General features: G+C 46.3%; 1 non-coding gene and 1 pseudogene across 1 annotated transcript; both read left to right on the top strand.

Moving 5' to 3' along the window:
• Positions 1–204: 204 nt before the first annotated feature.
• Positions 205–408, top strand: LOC123724705 (uncharacterized; annotated as a pseudogene).
• A 512-nt stretch (positions 409–920) lies between these two features.
• Positions 921–1,037, top strand: LOC123724783 (U5 spliceosomal RNA). The gene has a single exon (XR_006757260.1). It is a non-coding gene; the product is annotated as a U5 spliceosomal RNA (small nuclear RNA).
• Positions 1,038–1,976: the final 939 nt, after the last annotated feature.

Genomic DNA, 1,976 nt, shown 5'->3' with positions numbered 1-1,976 from the left:
GAAAAAGGAAATGTTTGTATTAAAAAGGAGAAAGATACAACGGTACCAGCAGATGCCTTTTATTTGTTTGTATGGAAGTTAAGAAATGTGATTGAAATGGACAAACACGTGTATGGGGAAGACTTTTGTAAAGGCATTTGGGGAAGTGTAAAACTTGCATGAAACTGGGAAAGTATTGATGGAAAAAGAATGTCACAGTAAATTGTAAATTTTTGTATTAATAAAAAATAAAAAAATAAAATAAAATAAAAAATATCTGTTCTTATCAGTTTAATATCTGATACGTCCCCCATCGGGGGACTACATATTAAATGGATTTTTCGAACAGGGAGTCGGAAATGGGGCTTGCTCCGTCCGCTCCACGCATCGACCCGGTATTGCAGTACCTCCGGGAACGGTGCAACACTTTTCTCCCATTGTCAAGGAAAGAAATACACAAAGCTATGTAAAACAGCTAGCAGAAGAAGAGAAGGAATGAAAAAAGAAGAATCATCCAAACTGAAACAAGGGCGAAGCCCCCTTCATGGTGTCCCCCGTTTTCCCGCCATTTTACTTAAAAAATAAATAATAAAAAATAAATAAATAAAAACATTGGCCAGGATTGTGTGTGTGTGTGTGTGTGTGTGTGTGTGTGTGTGTGTGTGTGTGTGTGTGTGTGTGTGTGTGTGTGTGTGTGTGTGTGTGTGTGTGTGTGTGTGTGTGTGTGTCTGTCTGTTTTTGACCCCCCCAAAAAAATACAATCACTTCACCAGGATTGTCTGTCTGTCTGTCTGTCTGTCTGTCTGTCTGTCTGTCTGTCTGTCTGTGACTTTTTACCCACAGCCCTCGAAAACTTGGAAGAGTGGGTTCGGGGACCACCCGCGGGGACCCGGCCTAGAGTGCACAGTGTGTGTCTCGGGCCCCGACCTCTGACTTCCATACGACTCTGGTTTCTCTTCATTACGCACAAGCCTTTCGCCTTTTACTAAAGACTTCCGTGGAGAGGAACACTTACGAGTTCAACGTATTTTTGGAAGGGCTTTGCTTCTGGCAGAGCCCGGTATCTTGTTTCAAGAGAAATTGACAGAGATGACGCCGAGGCTTTTTGCTCAGGCGTTTGACTTGAAGCCGGCTGACCGACCGGCGTATTTTTCCACTCAAAGTAGTCGCTCGGGCAATTGAGTTCAAGCCCGACGATGACTGGCTTATTTGCCGGGCATTGAACAAATAGTCGCACTAGGCTTAAAGAGCTAGTGACTTAAAGACGCATTAGCGACTTGAAAAAAAAAAAAACACCTGCCTGTCACCAGGGAAGCGTTGGGTGGGGAGGAGCCAACTTTTGCCAAACCCCCGGGGGCCCGGCGGGTGCAGGGGTCAATTTGTGGGTTATCGCTTCTCGGCCTTTTGGCTTAGATACAAGCTTGGCACTGAGGTGTCTTAAAGCCCGCTGAGCCAAAAGGTCGAAGGAAGGCCGGAGGGAGGAAAGGTTTGGAGTGTGGGAGACGTTTTTTTTCAATTTTCAAAAAAATATATACTTTTTCTAGTGGCTTCTTTTTAAGAGAGCTTTTTTCAAGATGGCTCGACATGCTCCAAACAAGATGCCTGGAGTCGGGATAGGGTACACGGTGAGGTTCGCCTGGAGGAACAAGGAGATGGAGCCGTTTGGGAGGGAGACCTTTGGGAGAACAATATTGATTGGGATCCTAAAGTTGGAGGTGGGAGAAGTGTTGTGCCTCCAGGCGAACCCACTGGAGGTGGCTTACGACGTGACGCTCCACAAAGAAGAAAGGTATGAGGAGGTGATGAGGAGGGCGAGAGAAGTGGGAAAGGATGGACCGATGTGTCATTACGAGGTGACCAGCCTGGGAAAAAACAATTTCCGGGTGGTCACGGTTATTATGTATAACCCTCATGTGAAGGACGATGAGGTGAGGACGTTCCTTGGGCGTTACATGGACAATGTCTCCTCGGTGAGGCTCCTCAGGGACTCCCTGGGC

This window comes from Salmo salar, chromosome 10, assembly GCF_965601325.2.
Source record: "Salmo salar chromosome 10, fSalSal1, whole genome shotgun sequence".
Classification (NCBI taxonomy): Eukaryota; Metazoa; Chordata; class Actinopteri; order Salmoniformes; family Salmonidae; genus Salmo; species Salmo salar.
The sequence above is the reverse complement of the archived record's forward strand: the minus strand, read 5'-3'. Positions and strand labels throughout refer to the sequence as shown.